The sequence below is a fragment of the Tachypleus tridentatus genome, chromosome 12 (genome assembly GCF_004210375.1).
Source record: "Tachypleus tridentatus isolate NWPU-2018 chromosome 12, ASM421037v1, whole genome shotgun sequence".
NCBI classification, from domain to species: domain Eukaryota; kingdom Metazoa; phylum Arthropoda; class Merostomata; order Xiphosura; family Limulidae; genus Tachypleus; species Tachypleus tridentatus.
This window is the reverse complement of record NC_134836.1, coordinates 118015640-118038313: the sequence shown is the minus strand read 5'-3', so window position 1 is coordinate 118038313 and position 22674 is coordinate 118015640. Positions and strand designations below refer to the sequence as shown.

Sequence of the window (22674 nt, the reverse complement as noted above, 5' to 3'; positions counted from 1 at the left end):
TTAACATCTATATGTTTTTATATTTAAATATTACATTACTACATTGATACTGACATCTATACGGTTTTTTCTTTAAATATTACATTAGTACATTGATACTGACATATATACGGTTTTATATTTAACTATTACATTCTTCATTGATACTGACATCTATACGGTTTTATATTTAAATATTACATTACTACATTGATACTGACATCTATACGGTTTTTTCTTTAAATATTACATTAGTACATTGATACTGACATATATACGGTTTTATATTTAACTATTACATTCTTCATTGATACTGACATATATACGGTTTTATATTTAAATATTACATTACTACATTGATACTGACATCTATACGGTTTTTTCTTTAAATATTACATTAGTACATTGATACTGACATATATACGGTTTTATATTTAACTATTACATTCTTCATTGATACTGACATCTATACGGTTTTATTTTTAACTATTACATTCTTCATTGATACTGACATCTATACGGTTTTATTTTTAACTATTACATTAGTACATTGACACTGACATATATACGGTTTTATATTTAACTATTACATTTCTACATTGATACTGACATCTATAGGGTTTTATATTTAACTATTTCATTACTACATTGATACTGACATCTTTAGGGTTTTATATTTAACTATTACATTACTACATTGATACTGACATCATAGTGAGTACAATAATCAAGCTTCATATTGTTTCCCGATAACAATCTACAGATGGACTGTTATAATTTTAGCATCAAGGCCCCGGGATGGCCAGGTGGTTAAGGCACTCGACTCGTAATCCTAGGGTCGCGGGTTTGAATCCCCTTCACACCAAATATGCTCACTTTTTCAGCCGTGTGGGCGTTATAATGTGACGTTCAATCTCACTATTCGTCGGTAAAAGAGTAGCCCAAGAGTTGGCGGTGGGTGGTGTTGACAAGCTGCCTTCCCTCTAGTTTTACACTGCTAAATTTGGGACGTCAAGCGCAGATAGCTCTCGGCTAGCTTTGCGCGAAATTCAAAACAAAACAAATCAGCCGCACTGTGCATGCCATATCTACTGTCGACGACGTGTTTCGCTCAAACCAGAACTCATCAGGCCACTAGGTCACAACAAACACGACGTTGGCAATTAATGTATTGAATGTTGTGTGTCTGACTGTAATACTATTATTATACACTTTTTAAATTATTTAAAATCCTTGAGGAATTAGAAAAAGAATGCACTGTTACAAAAGCAGGCTTTATCTACTGGTGTTATATAATTCGGTGATGTTAACCCTAAACTAACACTTTATAGCCTTCAAAATAATAACAAAAACTGGTTTTTGGTTTTTTAATTCAGTGATAATGAAGACGGAATGAGTAACAAAATCAAATTTCTCGCCTAATACGTTCGCATACATCTGTGCCGCTAGGGGGATTTCTTACGATTATCGGCTTATATCGATGTTTTAAATCAATATATTTCTGGTAATGTTAAACTATTCACGATCTCGACGATCTGTTATATCTTTGTTTTATAAATTAGAAAATATTTGGTTTGATTTGTTCTGAAATTTCGCGCAAATCTACACGAGGGCTATCTGCGCTAGCCGTCCCTGATTTAGCAATGTAAGGCTAGGAGGATAGAAGGGAGCCGGTTATTACCACCCACCACCAACTCTTGGGCTTCTCTTTTACCAATGAATAGTGGGATTGATCGTCCATTATAGCGCTTCCACGGCGAGCATGTTTGGTTGAATGGAGATTCGAACCCGCGATCCTCAGATTGCAAATCGAGCCCCTTACCACCTGAACATGGTAGGCCGCATTAGAAAATTTAAGGCCAGAAAATGACATTGAAAACTCTGCTACGTGGTCAATTGAAATAGAAAGTGTTTGATAGACAGTTCTAATAACAGTGATTATTTTAACAAAGAGGAGCATTTCATGAGGTAGTTATGGTCTCATAACATAATTGGTTGACTCTTTCTGGGCCGCTCTTTATAATATAGCGCATCGCAGAATAATCGATCGCCTCTGATATTGACGGGTTCGCCCTTTCAGCCGTGAGGGCGTTATAATGTTACTATCAATCCCACTACTCGTTGGTAAAAGAGTAGCTCAAGAGTTGACGGGTTGGTGGTGTTGACTAGCTGCCTTCTTTCTAGTCTTACACTGTTAGATTAGGGACCGCTAGCGCGGATAGCCCTCGAGTAGCTATGCGCGGAATTAAAAACGAACCAGGCCCGGCATGGCCAAGCGTGTTAAGGCGTGCGACTCGTAATCTGCGGGTCGTGGGTTCGCATCCCCGTCGCGCCAAACATCCTCGCCCTTTCAACCGTGGGGGCGTTATAATATGACGGTCAATACCACTATTCGTTGGTAAAAGAGTAGCCCAAGAGTTGGCGGTGGGTGGATGACTAGCTGCCTTCCCTCTAGTCTTACACTGCTAAATTAGGGACGGCTAGCACAGATAGCTCTCGACTAGCTTTGTGCGAAAATCAAAAACAAACAAACAAACATCAAAACGAACCAAACTAGCGCAGATAGCCTTCGCGTAACATTGCGCGAAATCCAAAAAAAATCAAAATTCCAACCCAAACCAGTACTTTTTATTTAACTTCTAATTTTTAGGTTCATTTAAAAAAATAATTAACCGATAAACCATCACGCATCTTGTAACGCAATATGACGACATAAAACACTTACCAACAGTAATACCATCGTCTGTTTTCTTCACGTTTTGTATTCTTTGTCATACGGCTAACCATTACGCTTCCTTTTAACCTTGCACGCGCGACATTTACCACAAAATAATCTATTATTGTATGTCGGAAAATAGGAGAAGTAGTTCAATCTTCGTAAAATCCCCATTCCAACAGGAAAATCATAACATGTCGATTCGATTCCCCCTTCTTCGTTTTCCGATGTAGAGAGGCCACTAACTTGTGCGTGTTCCCGCCATTTTATTAAGCCTCGCTCTTCTTCTGTGCCTGTATAAAAAACAACCATCAAGAAAAGAACTTAGACGCCAACTTTGGTTGCTTTTATCCAAATTACTTAAGAACTAAGATTAGTTTTACCTTATGAACAAGGATCAGAGGCCTTGCTCTATTGTTCAAAACCGTGTATCGCATTGAAATAACACTAACCCTCGATAGAATCCATGAACCCCATCTAATTTTTAAAAACGTTCTTTCGAATAACATATTGGATAGAAGGTTTCTGATAACAAGAGTTTCACATACGTAGAACTTACACAGCAACTCCATTAATATTTGAGTCGAACCAGTAAAATTAAAACATAGCTCAATGTGTAACGACACTCTCACCCTAGCGGTGGTAAACGGAAAAAAACAAAAGCTGGTAATTTGAGGATTAAAATTCAGGGTTGAGGTTAGAACACAACTAACAACATTAAACACTTTATCCTGTATTTCTTTAGGTGTTGAAGTTAAATATTAATATTTAAATAATTATTTTCAGTTGTAAAAAGGGTTAATTAAATTAATAAGAATAGGCTTAATGATCCTAGCAAATATTTACTCAACCTTTAAAAATATGAACCAAAACAAATTATTCCTACCTGATACTCCAGTTAATGTTCCTACTTTAATCCTATCTGATAATGTGGTTAATGTTCCTACTTCAATCCTATCTGATAATATAGTTAATATTCCTACTTCAATCCTATCTGATAATGTGGTTAATGTTCCTACTTCAATCCTATCTGATAATGTGGTTAATGTTCCTACTTCAATCCTATCTGATAATGTGGTTAATGTTCCTACTTTAATCCTATCTGATAATGTAGTTAATATTCCTACTTCAATCCTATCTGATAATATAGTTAATGTTCCTACTTCAATCCTATCTGATAATATAGTTAATATTCCTACTTAAATCCTATCTAATAATGTAGTTAATGTTCCTACTTCAATCCTATCTGATAATGTAGTTAATGTTCCTACTTCAATCCTTCCTCATATTCTAATTGATATTACCTGGAACAGTATTGTCTAGAAGTAAGCCTAAAAATCCACCAACAAACATATTGGTGTTGAGAAGAACAGTTATAATATTGCTTGCAACGTCATTTCCTGTTAAAACAGAATAATTTCCGTTTTTAATAGATTGTTTGTTAACAAATTTCTCGTGTTAATCATCACACTTGATTTGAGAAAGCTGAACTTTGATATTTCACATACAGAATCGATCATACAAAATTGAACTAGAAATGTAAAAGGAATAGTGTTAGAAAATCATCTATTTCCGATGTGTTTTTAAAATGTAGGATATTCCATTTTTATCTCATAATAAAGAACGAATTATATAAGAAGTCAGTTGTTGTATTTATTAGTCGTGTGATGGAATAAACAGTAAAACTGTTTTACAGTAGATAAATATTACTTTGAAGCACCTTTGGTATTCAGGTATATCATATATTTACTACCTGCTTTTAACAATATGAGAATTTTTTTAAATTTTTCATCTATCTAGTTTTCTGCAATTTCAGAAATAACAAGTGAAAACAACAAAAAGTGAAAATAACAAAAAACGCTGAAGTTGTCTTATTCTAGTTGCTTGCTTCATTTTTTATCCATAGCAGATAGCATCTATCCTACCAGAAATGATGTTGTGGTCTACTTCACTTAAGGGTCAAAAGAGTCAATAACTGCAATGTCATTTGCTGGCCGAGTAGATAATTTCTGTATGTTATGACCGATGAATGTTGTGAAAAACAAGAATCACGAGGTGATTTCATAAACTAGACAAAGAAACTGAATTAACTTGTTAGATTAAAGCTTCATTTCTTGATTCAGTTCTACCTGGATATCTACAAGCTCGGTTCTGTATGAAAAACATTGTATCCAACTCTACAGAAATATATTTTGAGAGAGAGAAAGCTCCAGACATAATCCAGATTCAGAAGAATCCGATGTCGTTTCATTCGTGCTGTACTTACACTGTGTTTATCTTTTGTTAGGCATAATAAAGAGATTTTGTTTTCTTCACAACTTGCCCAATTTCATCATTTCATATTCAAAATTTCAAATTCATATCTCTCCCAAATTTGCTGTTAGACCCTGCCGTTAGCAGTGAAAAAAAAACTGTAACAGTGTGACACATTAATCTTGGTTACAAAACACGTGACATTCTACACGCAAATAACTGGAATATTAATCCAAACTTCTGACACAGAAAGACAACATTCGTGATGGTCTAGTATAGAACTGTTAGAATTTGTATTTATGGCAAAAACTAGCTTCCCTAATTGTGAACTGCTGACCAGATGGATGGCTGCTAACCAATCAAGGGTATTCCTCCACAAATTATTCACGTTAAGGAATTCACTGTCACCGATGTAACATATTCACAGTTTAACAGGTGGGAAATGTTTTCTGGTATCTCGTGAATTCTAACCCAGTTCACTCCAAAATCCAAAGTTCAACGACACACCCAATCCATGTGCCAAATACAGAAAAACAAGCAATGGATAAATATTATGATAGCTTTTAAAATACATCACGAAATTTACTTATATCTTAAATATTGTGGCAACACGGGGCATAATTTTCAAATTTTAACTTTTTTAAAAGATACGAAATGGATGCTAGTATATGTCTTAACACTTAATATTAGTTACATCACCACGACTGTCAAAATACCAAGTCAATACATTTCAAACATACCTACGTTGACAGCATCAGGATTACTTTTCATCCATTCCGGGACTGTTATTCCTATAAATATAGAAAATCCAAGGACAAAAATATTTCTGGAAGAACTCAAGTCTACAAACTGTAGATTGGACAGTCCAACAGCAGTAATCATTGAAAACATCAGACAGAATATTCCTCCCATAATTGGGTCTGGGATTGTCACAAAAAGCGCGCCAAATTTCCCTAGCATACCAAATGTCATCATTATTAAAGTGCCATATTGAACCACTCGACGACTACCAACCTGAGAAACATAAAATGCACGTTAGTGCATTTTAATTACATTTTAATACCATTCCAACATGAAAATATGTAGATTTAAAACTCTAGAAACATTATTTCGATACTCGTGATGGGCAGAGCACAAATAGTCCGTTATTTAGTTTATCCTAACTTCAAACAAACACAAAAAATTATTAAACTAATTTTAATAACATTCCCACCTGAAAAAGACAGAATAAATTTGAACACCATGTACAATATATAGACTTTTCTCTTATCACTTAATTTGCGGGCTCGGCATGGCCAGGGAGTTAGGGCGCTCGACTCATAATCTGACGGTTGCGGGTTCGAATCCCAGTCACACCAAACATGCTCGTCCTTTCAGCCGTGGGGAAGTTATAATGTGATGATCATTTCCACTATTCGTTGGTTAAAGAGTAGCCCAATAGTTGGCAGTGGGTAGTGATGGCTTTCCTCTAGTCTTACAGTGCTATATTATGCACAGATAGTCCTCGTGTAGCTTTGCACAAAATTCAAAACAAACAACATTAATTTCTTGTTCTCCCCAGTGGCACATCGGTATGTCTTCGGAATTACAACGCAAGAAACCGGTCTTCGATACCCGTGGTGGACAGAATACAGTTAGCCCATTGTGTAGCTTTAATTGTAAACAAACTGAATTTGCTGAATGCATTTCGTAAGAAATGTATTGATAATACTCAATGCAAGAGTTATAATATTGTAAAAAATAAATATTAATAAACGTCAGAGACATTTGTATCGTTATAATTCATGTTTCACAGCCTGTTATCAGATATTGTGGGTGAACATCGAGTAATTGTTCAGCATTATAAAGTCAGGCGCCATTTTAACCAAATATTATAAGCATCCAAATGAGGAGCCCTCATAATCACTTCTGATTGTTGTCATAATACTTTCAGCAATAGAGGAGTCCTCTGCACAGCCTCAATTAATTTGCATAAGTTAAAGTCTTTCCTTTTTACTGACAATTAACACTGATAACTTTAAACAATCGTGGACCATGTTCTTTGGTTACCGTTGTAGAGGAATACTTTGTTTTTTTTCTAGTCAAAACATTTTGCAATGAAGCCTGTAATGTGCTCATTTAACAACATTTGCCATTCTGAGGATTTTCATGAGTAGACATTGTATATTTAGGTTCCACGTCCTGTTCTTCATAGTTGGCACTTCAAACTCAGGTTTTAATGTCTACCTACCTTCTTCCAATCCCAGAAATAGAATTCGTAGCAACATGAAAAATCTCTCTTCTTGGACTTCACTCCAAAAGTCACAGTCAATATATCATTATTAGGGTTCATAACCCTAAAAGGTAAACTTTGTCTAACTTGACTGTTTTGAGGTTCTATTTTCAAAGGTATATCAGCAACTGGTAACACTTCAGTCTTGTGATCAAATTTATCTCGTGAGTCTTTGTGTTTATAGTTACTGGGTTCAGAGTGGAGCTGCACGGTGGCGTAATTAAACTTCGTGGTACCCACAGGAGAACCCCACTATTGTAAAGTAAGCTAGGAGAATGTTGGGGATAGCGCCAGTGGATTTAATCCAATCAGTGGCATAAGCCGTATTTTTGTGCACTTTCGGCAGAATAGTGTACATTCTTTAACCAGAGGGCGCTGTTACTTCACTTGTAATAGTGTAGCTAAGGTTCTAAAGTTGAAACTTTTCAGTTCTTAATGTTATTATCCCAAAGAAACTCGAGTACAATTCATAATGATGTTAAAATATAAACACTTAAGTGAGTAAACAACATCAACGTGTCAAAGTTACTCACGTGCATGTAAGTTTTACCTTTATCAACATAATATTATATCGTTGTCTATTTAAATATATTAATAACGACTGTCCTATCATATTCCTGAACACATACGTCCTAGCAACGACCATCCTATCATATTCCTGAACACATAACGTCCTAGCAACGACCATCCTATGATATTCCTGAACACATAACCTCCTAGCAACGACCATCTTATCATATTTCTGGACATATAACTTCCTAGCAACGACTATCCTATCATATACCTGGATACATAACTAGGCACCACGTCACCCCCTACCCTCTTTATAGTGATACTGAGAAGACAATAAATAAAATAGTTTTCGTCTGGAAGAATGAACTTCATCTAGAGACTTATATAGAAGTAAAAATAAATTGTTAAAGTTGTGATTCACTCACTACTGCCCCCTAGTGACACAGCAGTATATCTGCGAACTCACAATGCTAAAAACCGGGTTTCGATAACACAGATAGCCCATTATGTAGCTTCGTGCTGAATTCTGAGCTCTTCGTTAATCTGTGAGATGGATTACTATTTGAACCTGTAAATAGCCATGAAACATTTCCAAACAAAGCGTGTTAAATTGAAAGTACGAGAAAGATATTTTTAAGAGTCGACATAAAATTGTTTTGTCAGCATTACCCTTGTTATACCAATGGCTCCTATATTTTCACTGTAGGAAGTCAGAGCACCTCCTGTACCCCAGGACCCCGACAATACACAGCTTACACCTTCAGTGAAAATTCCTCGATTCACAGCACTCACTGGAGGAGGATTGGGGCACCTGCTACCTTGCACATGCGTAATAATCTCCAACAGATTCGATGGTTGACCCAATAATTCCGGCTAAAATTCCAAACACCGCTCCTGCACTGATGGTTGGTTAGTCCCCACTGGCCAAAGGAACGTCATAGACAAAAGAAAACAACGTTAAAACAGGAAAATAGAAACAAACAAATTTACGCTCGCCCTATTTATGTGACCACGTAATGCATAGTTTAGTTATCACTGTTTAGTGGTTAGTAACTTTCCAAGACAGGCGAAATTCCTCTTGTATGCTTAAGAAAACTTCAAGCAAAATAATTCCAAAGTATTTTCAACGGTAACTGTACACTCTAATGTTTCACTACTACATACCTCAATATTAGCCTTGGAAGTATTAAAGAAACTCAAATGTGTGACCCTGCTTTTGGTGAACTGTTTCATCGGATATTAAAGATAGAACCGAAGTAGATTCTTCAACTTTGCCAAACGTCTTGTGAAATTTGGAATCGTGTATTACTTCCAGGTGGCTAGGACACTCGACCCATAATATGAAGATCACGAGTTCGAATCCCCGTCACACCAAACATGTTCGCCCTTTCAGCCGTGGGATCGTCATACTGTGACGATCAATCCCATTATTCGTTGGTTTAAAAAGTAGCCCAAGAGTTGGCGGTGGGTGGTGATGACTAGCTGTCTTCTCTCTAGCCTTACACTGCTAAATTAGGGACGGCTAGCGCAGATAGCCCTCGTGTAGTTTTGCGTGAAATTCAAAATAAACCAGCTCTCAAGTTATCAGTGGTCCCAAAACCACATTTTGAGAACTGCTGATGTAAATTATCCACGATGAAAGGACATAAATACAGTATATAATTTAATTTTATACTTATTACGGCTTTCTTACTATATTTTACAATTTATTTTAAATTAAAATAAATTATCACGAAGATAGAGGGCAGCACCTGGATATGGGAATCGGAACCAGGGACTGCTATGTAAAACATTCATCCGGGTATCAGTTCTGGCAGGATTATCAGGAGCTATGGATTCAGTGGTGGTTAGAATGAAACAAATCAGCCACACTACTAATATGGTCAATAAAACCTGAAAAGAAACAGTCAGAGACGAAAGTATCAGGAGAATCACTCAAGTAAATATTAATGTCGCTAAAAATATAAGCCTAAACATTTAGTGAATACGTGTCTAGTAGTACTACAAACTATTTTCATTTTCACCTGAAATAATTTCCTAAGAGTACATAGTTTATATTTCCGTAATTTTAATCGTTATATGATGATAAAGATATTCCAATTAACTGAGTTATAACACAACGGTTCATTGCTATCATTAAGCACTTTGACGAAAACGGTCTCTTAGAAACACAAAGCCTAACTCACGTTAAAGTTGCTGTTAGAAACACAAAGCCTACCTTACGCTGAAGCTGTTCGAAACATTAAGCCTAACTTAACTCCCCTGCTTCTGGAGAAGATGGTTGTTGGTTCACCAGTTTTTGTGATTATTTGTAAAGTTGATTCAAATGCAAAATAATAATGAAATATTAAACAAGTTGTAACTTATAAATAGAATAAATAACGTTGTGTTATTTATTTGTCCCGAATAAACAATATTAGAGCTTAATAAATGAAATTCAAAATAATTTTTAGTAAAACTTACTTTTGTATCTGTTATTTTCTCAACCAATGCAATTGTTATTGATTCTATGATTATGTTAAATTAAATGCTTTGATCTAAGCTTCATTAATAAATTGTTGTTTTACGTGTTAATTAAGTTAATAAAATGTATACAATATTTATAACTCATTTGTGGTTTTAAATTAATACTCTTCTTCATTGTAACTTTACTTTCATTATGACTGATGTATTCGTTTGACTCGTGTGCATGTGAGGGGAGGGCAATATAACCCCAAAATATTAAATGTTCTATTTTGATTTTGATAAGATTCTATACAACAGTTGAACGTGCCCATCCACATCAAACATGCTCACCCTTTCAGCCAAGGGAAGCGTTATAAGCAGGGGCGTAGATCCTGGGGGGATGGGGGATACACCCCTTCATTTTAGGTGGGGGTATGGTGCATAGAATCATCCCCCCTACAGTTTGGTCTGTTGAATTGTTTTATTGCATCACAGGCCTACAAATTGTGTGTTTGTTCTTGTGATTCTCGTGTTCTTACCAATCGAATTACATAATTAGACCTAGATTAGGCTTTTTCAGTAGCCGAAATGTACATCTTTAATATAGACGTGCTTCTAAGCCTTTCGATCTAAGCGATAGTTCGTAAGTATCAGTCAGTAGGCCTAAGTATACATGCAAGTATCGTGGCAACAAGATTACTCTGTGACTGCATTTTACAGCTTTCAGGTTTACGTAATCAGAGATTACCAATTTGCAAATTGAACAGTCTACGTAAGTGGAGTGTAAAAAATCTACGCTCCTGGTTATAAGTGACGGTCAATCCCACTATTCGCTGGTAAAAGAGTAGCCCAAGAGATGGCTGCTTCTTTCTAGTCTTACACTGCTAAAGTAGGAACGGCTAGCGCAGATAGCCCTTGAATTGCTTTGCACGAAATTCAAAACAAAACAAACGTAACCCTCCCCACGAGAACGAGGGGAGCTGCTATTGATTAATCGAGACTAAAAGTGGAAGTCACACTAGGCGGCACCACTTTCCATCCAACAGTGACCAAGTTGGATTTTGAAAAACACTCAAAACACTGAATACATTGAAACTGAGGACTTTGATTCGTAAGCCTACATTTTAGAGGGTGGGGAACGGAATTATTTAGTGTATATAGTTTAGGTTGGAAATTGGAAAAATAAACAAATAGGCCAGGATTTTCTTTGTCACTAGATGGCGCAATCTGATTTTACGTTATTCATTGTCAGGATTACTACATTTTAAGACAAGTTTAGATATCGTTTTATTTTAAACTACCATCACGGGTAATTAAAAACGAAAATCATCAAATCAAATATATATAATAAGTAAGAATGGAAAAGTAAAATTTCATTTACTTTTATGTTTTCCTTTCAAAACTAAATTTCACGATAAAATTAAGTAAATATAATTACAAAACATTAATTAAAAACACAACAGTGCTAATCGAACAATACACTTACAGGAAACAATTTGAAAAATGGAAATGTTCGAAGTCTCCACCCTTCGACTTTCTTTTGGAACATACGGGCAAATCGACATTACGTAAATATTGTGAAAAAAAACGCCATAACAAGCATTGTTCTGGAAATTAATTAATTTCAACTATAAATGTTTACATTTGTTCTCAAAGTAATTACAAATAAATAGCTAATTTAAAAAAAAAAACACAGCATATACATTCTCGGAAATCAAATTTGAAAGTAGATGTAATAATATCGTGTAAAACAAAGACAGATAAGGAATTTAACACAAAAAACAGAATAAATTTATATAAATATAAATATCATATAACGGGTGAGAACAGAAAAGATGAAATCAAAATAAACCCTACAGAGAGACAGGCGAAAAGCAACAATAAAAATATACTTGAATAAACATTGGTATTCAAATTTTAAAAAAGTCAGCGCTGAATATACTTTACCAATAAAATGATTTTAAATTACATAAAAATGATTGAGAAAAAACGGTGTGAAAACAAGAGTGGAGACTTACAAAACAGCTATACCCCAGTTCTGACTGGCTGAACCAGCAGCTTCTCGAAACAATGGAAGACCAATCAAAGTAATCGTTGGGACAATAGCTAGTGGTGTTATCCAATAGAGGAGGAATCCAATAATACCAGTGAAACCAATAAAAACCTCAAACAATGAAGCAATAATAACAGCACCTTGAATCTGAAAATAGTAACATACACCAGTCTTAGGGTTGATTGTTCAAATGTAACAAGCTAAGACTGTTTTCGATAATCATAAGGTTTATATTTTAACTTTTTACTGAAAATGGTCAATACTGTTTAATTTAGAGAGTGTACCATAACAACAAACGTTATGTTTTACTTTACTTGTACCATAACAACAAAGTTTATGTTTTACATTACTTGTACCATAACAACAAAGGTTATGTTTTACTTTACTTGTACCATAACAACAAAGGTTATGTTTTACATTACTTGTACCATAACAACAAAGGTTATATTTTACATTACTTGTACCATAACAACAAAGGTTATGTTTTACATTACTTGTACCATAACAACAAAGGTTATAGTTTACATTACTTGTACCATGAAAACTAAGGTTATAGTTTACTTTACTTGTATCATAATAACGAAAGTTATAGTTTACATTACTTGTATCATAATAACGAAGGTTATAGTTTACATTATTTATACCATAACAACGAAGGTTATAGTTTACATTACTTGTATCATAACAACGAAGGTTATAGTTTACTTTACTTGTATCATAATAACGAAGGTTATAGTTTACATTACTTGTATCATAATAACGAAGGTTATAGTTTACATTATTTATACCATAACAACGAAGGTTATAGTTTACATTACTTCTATCATACCAACGAAGGTTATAGTTTACATTACTTGTATCATAATAACGAAGGTTATAGTTTACATTATTTATACCATAACAACGAAGGTTATAGTTTACATTACTTCTATCATACCAACGAAGGTTATAGTTTACATTACTTGTATCATAACAACGAAGGTTATAGTTTACATTACTTGTATCATAACAACGAAGGATATAGTTTACATTACTTGTACCAAACAACGAAGGTTATAGTTTACATTATTTATACCATAACAACGAAGGTTATAGTTTACATTATTTATACCATAACAACGAAGGTTATAGTTTACATTACTTGTATCATAACAACGAAGGTTATAGTTTACATTACTTGTATCATAATAACGAAGGTTATAGTTTACATTATTTATACCATAACAACGAAGGTTATAGTTTACATTACTTCTATCATACCAACGAAGGTTATAGTTTACATTACTTGTATCATAACAACGAAGGTTATAGTTTACATTACTTGTATCATAACAACGAAGGATATAGTTTACATTACTTGTACCAAACAACGAAGGTTATAGTTTACATTACTTGTATCATAACAACGAAGGTTATAGTTTACATTACTTGTATCATAACAACGAAGGTTATAATTTACATTACTTGTATCATAACAACGAAGGTTATAGTTTACATTACTTGTATCATAACAACGAAGGTTATAGTTTACATTACTTCTATCATACCAACGAAGGTTATAGTTTACATTACTTGTATCATAACAACGAAGGTTATAGTTTACATTACTTGTATCATAACAACGAAGGTTATAGTTTACATTACTTGTACCAAACAACGAAGGTTATAGTTTACATTATTTATACCATAACAACGAAGGTTATAGTTTACATTACTTGTATCATAACAACGAAGGTTATAGTTTACTTTACTTGTATCATAATAACGAAGGTTATAGTTTACATTACTTGTATCATAATAACGAAGGTTATAGTTTACATTATTTATACCATAACAACGAAGGTTATAGTTTACATTACTTCTATCATACCAACGAAGGTTATAGTTTACATTACTTGTATCATAATAACGAAGGTTATAGTTTACATTATTTATACCATAACAACGAAGGTTATAGTTTACATTACTTCTATCATACCAACGAAGGTTATAGTTTACATTACTTGTATCATAACAACGAAGGTTATAGTTTACATTACTTGTATCATAACAACGAAGGTTATAGTTTACATTACTTGTACCAAACAACGAAGGTTATAGTTTACATTATTTATACCATAACAACGAAGGTTATATTTTACATTACTTGTATCATAACAACGAAGGTTATAGTTTACATTACTTCTATCATACCAACGAAGGTTATAGTTTACATTACTTGTATCATAATAACGAAGGTTATAGTTTACATTATTTATACCATAACAACGAAGGTTATAGTTTACATTACTTGTATCATAACAACGAAGGTTATAGTTTACTTTACTTGTATTATAATAACGAAGGTTATAGTTTACATTACTTGTATCATAATAACGAAGGTTATAGTTTACATTATTTATACCATAACAACGAAGGTTATAGTTTACATTACTTCTATCATACCAACGAAGGTTATAGTTTACATTACTTGTATCATAATAACGAAGGTTATAGTTTACATTATTTATACCATAACAACGAAGGTTATAGTTTACATTACTTCTATCATACCAACGAAGGTTATAGTTTACATTACTTGTATCATAACAACGAAGGTTATAGTTTACATTACTTGTATCATAACAACGAAGGTTATAGTTTACATTACTTGTACCAAACAACGAAGGTTATAGTTTACATTATTTATACCATAACAACGAAGGTTATAGTTTACATTATTTATACCATAACAACGAAGGTTATAGTTTACATTACTTGTATCATAACAACGAAGGTTATAGTTTACATTACTTGTATCATAACAACGAAGGTTATAATTTACATTACTTGTATCATAACAACGAAGGTTATAGTTTACATTACTTGTATCATAACAACGAAGGTTATAGTTTACATTACTTCTATCATACCAACGAAGGTTATAGTTTACATTACTTGTATCATAACAACGAAGGTTATAGTTTACATTACTTGTATCATAACAACGAAGGTTATAGTTTACATTACTTGTACCAAACAACGAAGGTTATAGTTTACATTATTTATACCATAACAACGAAGGGTATAGTTTACATTACTTGTATCATAACAACGAAGGTTATAGTTTACATTACTTGTATCATAACAACGAAGGTTATAGTTTACATTACTTGTATCATAACAACGAAGGTTATAGTTTACATTACTTGTATCATAACAACGAAGGTTATAGTTTACTTTACTTGTATCATAATAACGAAGGTTATAGTTTACATTATTTGTATCATAATAACGAAGGTTATAGTTTACATTATTTATACCATAACAACGAAGGTTATAGTTTACATTACTTCTATCATACCAACGAAGGTTATAGTTTACATTACTTGTATCATAATAACGAAGGTTATAGTTTACATTATTTATACCATAACAACGAAGGTTATAGTTTACATTACTTCTATCATACCAACGAAGGTTATAGTTTACATTACTTGTATCATAACAACGAAGGTTATAGTTTACATTACTTGTATCATAACAACGAAGGATATAGTTTACATTACTTGTACCAAACAACGAAGGTTATAGTTTACATTATTTATACCATAACAACGAAGGTTATAGTTTACATTATTTATACCATAACAACGAAGGTTATAGTTTACATTACTTGTATCATAACAACGAAGGTTATAGTTTACATTACTTGTATCATAACAACGAAGGTTATAGTTTACAATACTTCTATCATACCAACGAAGGTTATAGTTTACATTACTTGTATCATAACAACGAAGGTTATAGTTTACATTACTTGTATCATAACAACGAAGGTTATAGTTTACATTACTTGTACCAAACAACGAAGGTTATAGTTTACATTGTTTATACCATAACAACGAAGGTTATAGTTTACATTACTTGTATCATAACAACGAAGGTTATAGTTTACATTACTTGTATCATAACAACGAAGGTTATAGTTTACATTACTTGTATCATAACAACGAAGGTTATAGTTTACATTACTTGTATCATAACAACGAAGGTTATAGTTTACTTTACTTGTATCATAATAACGAAGGTTATAGTTTACATTACTTGTATCATAATAACGAAGGTTATAGTTTACATTATTTATACCATAACAACGAAGGTTATAGTTTACATTACTTCTATCATACCAACGAAGGTTATAGTTTACATTACTTGTATCATAATAACGAAGGTTATAGTTTACATTATTTATACCATAACAACGAAGGTTATAGTTTACATTACTTCTATCATACCAACGAAGGTTATAGTTTACATTACTTGTATCATAACAACGAAGGTTATAGTTTACATTACTTGTACCAAACAACGAAGGTTATAGTTTACATTATTTATACCATAACAACGAAGGTTATAGTTTACATTATTTATACCATAACAACGAAGGTTATAGTTTACATTACTTCTATCATACCAACAAAGGTTATAGTTTACATTACTTGTATCATAATAACGAAGGTTAAAGTTTACATTATTTATACCATAACAACGAAGGTTATAGTTTACATTACTTCTATCATACCAACGAAGGTTATAGTTTACATTACTTGTATCATAACAACGAAGGTTATAGTTTACATTACTTGTATCATAACAACGAAGGTTATAGTTTACATTACTTGTATCATAACAACGAAGGATATAGTTTACATTACTTGTACCAAACAACGAAGGTTATAGTTTACATTATTTATACCATAACAACGAAGGTTATAGTTTACATTATTTATACCATAACAACGAAAGTTATAGTTTACATTACTTGTATCATAACAACGAAGGTTATAGTTTACATTACTTGTATCATAACAACGAAGGTTATAGTTTACATTACTTGTATCATACCAACGAAGGTTATAGTTTACATTACTTGTATCATAACAACGAAGGTTATAGTTTACATTACTTGTATCATAACAACGAAGGTTATAGTTTACATTACTTGTACCAAACAACGAAGGTTATAGTTTACATTATTTATACCATAACAACGAAGGTTATAGTTTACATTACTTGTATCATAACAACGAAGGTTATAGTTTACATTACTTGTATCATAACAACGAAGGTTATAGTTTACATTACTTGTATCATAACAACGAAGGTTATAGTTTACATTACTTGTATCATAACAACGAAGGTTATAGTTTACTTTACTTGTATCATAATAACGAAGGTTATTGTTTACATTATTTATACCATAACAACGAAGGTTATAGTTTACATTACTTCTATCATACCAACGAAGGTTATAGTTTACATTACTTGTATCATAATAACGAAGGTTATAGTTTACATTATTTATACCATAACAACGAAGGTTATAGTTTACATTACTTCTATCATACCAACGAAGGTTATAGTTTACATTACTTGTATCATAACAACGAAGGTTATAGTTTACATTACTTGTATCATAACAACGAAGGATATAGTTTACATTACTTGTACCAAACAACGAAGGTTATAGTTTACATTATTTATACCATAACAACGAAGGTTATAGTTTACATTATTTATACCATAACCACGAAGGTTATAGTTTACATTACTTGTATCATAACAACGAAGGTTATAGTTTACATTACTTGTATCATAATAACGAAGGTTATAGTTTACATTATTTATACCATAACAACGAAGGTTATAGTTTACATTACTTCTATCATACCAACGAAGGTTATAGTTTACATTACTTGTATCATAACAACGAAGGTTATAGTTTACATTACTTGTATCATAACAACGAAGGATATAGTTTACATTACTTGTACCAAACAACGAAGGTTATAGTTTACATTATTTATACCATAACAACGAAGGTTATAGTTTACATTATTTATACCATAACAACGAAGGTTATAGTTTACATTACTTGTATCATAACAACGAAGGTTATATTTTACATTACTTGTATCATAACAACGAAGGTTATATTTTACATTACTTGTATCATAACAACGAAGGTTATAGTTTACATTACTTCTATCATACCAACGAAGGTTATAGTTTACATTACTTGTATCATAACAACGAAGGTTATAGTTTACATTACTTGTATCATAACAACGAAGGTTATAGTTTACATTACTTGTACCAAACAACGAAGGTTATAGTTTACATTATTTATACCATAACAACGAAGGTTATAGTTTACATTACTTGTATCATAACAACGAAGGTTATAGTTTACATTACTTGTATCATAACAACGAAGGTTATAGTTTACATTATTTATACCATAACAACGAAGGTTATAGTTTACATTACTTCTATCATACCAACGAAGGTTATAGTTTACATTACTTGTATCATAATAACGAAGGTTATAGTTTACATTATTTATACCATAACAACGAAGGTTATAGTTTACATTACTTCTATCATACCAACGAAGGTTATAGTTTACATTACTTGTATCATAACAACGAAGGTTATAGTTTACATTACTTGTATCATAACAACGAAGGTTATAGTTTACATTACTTGTACCAAACAACGAAGGTTATAGTTTACATTATTTATACCATAACAACGAAGGTTATAGTTTACATTACTTGTATCATAACAACGAAGGTTATAGTTTACATTACTTCTATCATACCAACGAAGGTTATAGTTTACATTACTTGTATCATAATAACGAAGGTTATAGTTTACATTATTTATACCATAACAACGAAGGTTATAGTTTACATTACTTGTATCATAACAACGAAGGTTATAGTTTACTTTACTTGTATTATAATAACGAAGGTTATAGTTTACATTACTTGTATCATAATAACGAAGGTTATAGTTTACATTATTTATACCATAACAACGAAGGTTATAGTTTACATTACTTCTATCATACCAACGAAGGTTATAGTTTACATTACTTGTATCATAATAACGAAGGTTATAGTTTACATTATTTATACCATAACAACGAAGGTTATAGTTTACATTACTTCTATCATACCAACGAAGGTTATAGTTTACATTACTTGTATCATAACAACGAAGGTTATAGTTTACATTACTTGTATCATAACAACGAAGGTTATAGTTTACATTACTTGTACCAAACAACGAAGGTTATAGTTTACATTATTTATACCATAACAACGAAGGTTATAGTTTACATTATTTATACCATAACAACGAAGGTTATAGTTTACATTACTTGTATCATAACAACGAAGGTTATAGTTTACATTACTTGTATCATAACAACGAAGGTTATAATTTACATTACTTGTATCATAAAAACGAAGGTTATAGTTTACATTACTTGTATCATAACAACGAAGGTTATAGTTTACATTACTTTTATCATACCAACGAAGGTTATAGTTTACATTACTTGTATCATAACAACGAAGGTTATAGTTTACATTACTTGTATCATAACAACGAAGGTTATAGTTTACATTACTTGTACCAAACAACGAAGGTTATAGTTTACATTACTTGTATCATAACAACGAAGGTTATAGTTTACATTACTTGTATCATAACAACGAAGGTTATAGTTTACATTACTTGTATCATAACAACGAAGGTTATAGTTTACATTACTTGTATCATAACAACGAAGGTTATAGTTTACATTACTTGTACCAAACAACGAAGGTTATAGTTTACATTATTTATACCATAACAACGAAGGTTATAGTTTACATTACTTGTATCATAACAACGAAGGTTATAGTTTACATTACTTGTATCATAACAACGAAGGTTATAGTTTACATTACTTGTATCATAACAACGAAGGTTATAGTTTACATTACTTGTATCATAACAACGAAGGTTATAGTTTACTTTACTTGTATCATAATAACGAAGGTTATTGTTTACATTATTTATACCATAACAACGAAGGTTATAGTTTACATTACTTCTATCATACCAACGAAGGTTATAGTTTACATTACTTGTATCATAATAACGAAGGTTATAGTTTACATTATTTATACCATAACAACGAAGGTTATAGTTTACATTACTTCTATCATACCAACGAAGGTTATAGTTTACATTACTTGTATCATAACAACGAAGGTTATAGTTTACATTACTTGTATCATAACAACGAAGGATATAGTTTACATTACTTGTACCAAACAACGAAGGTTATAGTTTACATTATTTATACCATAACAACGAAGGTTATAGTTTACATTATTTGTACCATAACAACGAAGGTTATAGTTTACATTACTTGTATCATAACAACGAAGGTTATAGTTTACATTACTTGTATCATAATAACGAAGGTTATAGTTTACATTATTTATACCATAACAACGAAGGTTATAGTTTACATTACTTCTATCATACCAACGAAGGTTATAGTTTACATTACTTGTATCATAACAACGAAGGTTATAGTTTACATTACTTGTATCATAACAACGAAGGATATAGTTTACATTACTTGTACCAAACAACGAAGGTTATAGTTTACATTATTTATACCATAACAACGAAGGTTATAGTTTACATTATTTATACCATAACAACGAAGGTTATAGTTTACATTACTTGTATCATAACAACGAAGGTTATATTTTACATTACTTGTATCATAACAACGAAGGTTATATTTTACATTACTTGTATCATAACAACGAAGGTTATAGTTTACATTACTTCTATCATACCAACGAAGGTTATAGTTTACATTACTTGTATCATAACAACGAAGGTTATAGTTTACATTACTTGTATCATAACAACGAAGGTTATAGTTTACATTACTTGTACCAAACAACGAAGGTTATAGTTTACATTATTTATACCATAACAACGAAGGTTATAGTTTACATTACTTGTATCATAACAACGAAGGTTATAGTTTACATTACTTGTATCATAACAACGAAGGTTATAGTTTACATTATTTATACCATAACAACGAAGGTTATAGTTTACATTACTTCATCATACCAACGAAGGTTATAGTTTACATTACTTGTATCATAATAACGAAGGTTATAGTTTACATTATTTATACCATAACAACGAAGGTTATAGTTTACATTACTTCTATCATACCAACGAAGGTTATAGTTTACATTACTTGTATCATAACAACGAAGGTTATAGTTTACATTACTTGTATCATAACAACGAAGGTTATAGTTTACATTACTTGTACCAAACAACGAAGGTTATAGTTTACATTATTTATACCATAACAACGAAGGTTATAGTTTACATTACTTGTATCATAACAACGAAGGTTATAGTTTACATTACTTCTATCATACCAACGAAGGTTATAGTTTACATTACTTGTATCATAATAACGAAGGTTATAGTTTACATTATTTATACCATAACAACGAAGGTTATAGTTTACATTACTTGTATCATAACAACGAAGGTTATAGTTTACTTTACTTGTATTATAATAACGAAGGTTATAGTTTACATTACTTGTATCATAATAACGAAGGTTATAGTTTACATTATTTATACCATAACAACGAAGGTTATAGTTTACATTACTTCTATCATACCAACGAAGGTTATAGTTTACATTACTTGTATCATAATAACGAAGGTTATAGTTTACATTATTTATACCATAACAACGAAGGTTATAGTTTACATTACTTCTATCATACCAACGAAGGTTATAGTTTACATTACTTGTATCATAACAACGAAGGTTATAGTTTACATTACTTGTATCATAACAACGAAGGTTATAGTTTACATTACTTGTACCAAACAACGAAGGTTATAGTTTACATTATTTATACCATAACAACGAAGGTTATAGTTTACATTATTTATACCATAACAACGAAGGTTATAGTTTACATTACTTGTATCATAACAACGAAGGTTATAGTTTACATTACTTGTATCATAACAACGAAGGTTATAATTTACATTACTTGTATCATAAAAACGAAGGTTATAGTTTACATTACTTGTATCATAACAACGAAGGTTATAGTTTACATTACTTTTATCATACCAACGAAGGTTATAGTTTACATTACTTGTATCATAACAACGAAGGTTATAGTTTACATTACTTGTATCATAACAACGAAGGTTATAGTTTACATTACTTGTACCAAACAACGAAGGTTATAGTTTACATTATTTATACCATAACAACGAAGGGTATAGTTTACATTACTTGTATCATAACAACGAAGGTTATAGTTTACATTACTTGTATCATAACAACGAAGGTTATAGTTTACATTACTTGTATCATAACAACGAAGGTTATAGTTTACATTACTTGTATCATAACAACGAAGGTTATAGTTTACTTTACTTGTATCATAATAACGAAGGTTATAGTTTACATTATTTGTATCATAATAACGAAGGTTATAGTTTACATTATTTATACCATAACAACGAAGGTTATAGTTTACATTACTT

The 22674-nt window shown here is 31.7% G+C and overlaps 1 pseudogene across 1 annotated transcript in view; it reads right to left on the bottom strand.

The window, feature by feature from the left end:
• Positions 1–2994: 2994 nt before the first annotated feature.
• Positions 2995–22674, bottom strand: part of LOC143235744 (solute carrier family 23 member 2-like) — a 36660-nt pseudogene continuing 16980 nt past the window's right edge. Inside the window, exons 7-12 of the transcript XR_013019365.1 lie at positions 12197–12378; positions 11665–11785; positions 9480–9626; positions 8403–8653; positions 5693–5962; positions 2995–4147 (exon numbers count right to left, since the gene is read on the bottom strand). The product of XR_013019365.1 is annotated as a solute carrier family 23 member 2-like (transcript). The remainder of the gene's footprint in view (positions 4148–5692; positions 5963–8402; positions 8654–9479; positions 9627–11664; positions 11786–12196; positions 12379–22674) is intronic.